We start from the raw sequence: 730 nt of genomic DNA on the forward strand, positions 1-730 counted from the left end.
GGTGCTGCAGCAGAAGGGGATGTAGAGTTTCGTCCCCTTCCATGCGAGGTCATCTCTTTTTGTCAAGATGTGTTAGTTGTTTGGGAACCAGGGGTCTGCTAGTAGTTCGGTTTGAGTCTCGTGCTTAGGTCGCTTGCGGGTTGGTCTTGCCGGTTATGGAATTGCCGCCTGGTGGTCACTTCGGCAGCTATTTGAGTAGAGGGAATGATGGCATCTACCACCTGCTCCCATTCGCATTTGTACTGGGGCATACGGGAGAGGGTATCAGCTAGAAAGTTCCTCCCCATGGGATGTGCTTTAAAGCAAAATCAAAATGGTTGAAGTATTGAGCCCATCGGACTTGTTTGAGTGATAGTTTCCACAGGGTCCTGAGCGCCTCCAGATTTTGGTGGTCCGTCCAGACTTTGAACGGTTTCTGGCCCCCTTCCAACAGGTGTCTCCCGGTTAGCAGTGCCCATCTCACAGCAAAAGCCTCCTTTTCCCATGCAGCCCATCATCTCTCTGTGTCTGTGAGCTTGCGGGAGGTGCAGGTGCAGGGTTGTAAGTTTCCTTGGTTGTTTCTTTGGAGTAGCACCGCTCCAACTGCCATGTCACTGGCATCTGCCTGGATCATGAAGGGTTGCTCAGGGTCAGGATGCTTTAGCACTGGCTCCTTTGCAAACATTTCTTTTAGTGTTTTGAATGCCTCTTGGCAGGTTAGGTCCCACTATAGAGGTTCTCCCGGGTGAAC

The sequence above is a fragment of the Natrix helvetica genome (assembly GCF_964273705.1).
Source record: "Natrix helvetica genome assembly, chromosome: 1".
In the NCBI taxonomy this organism is placed as follows: Eukaryota; Metazoa; Chordata; class Lepidosauria; order Squamata; family Natricidae; genus Natrix; species Natrix helvetica.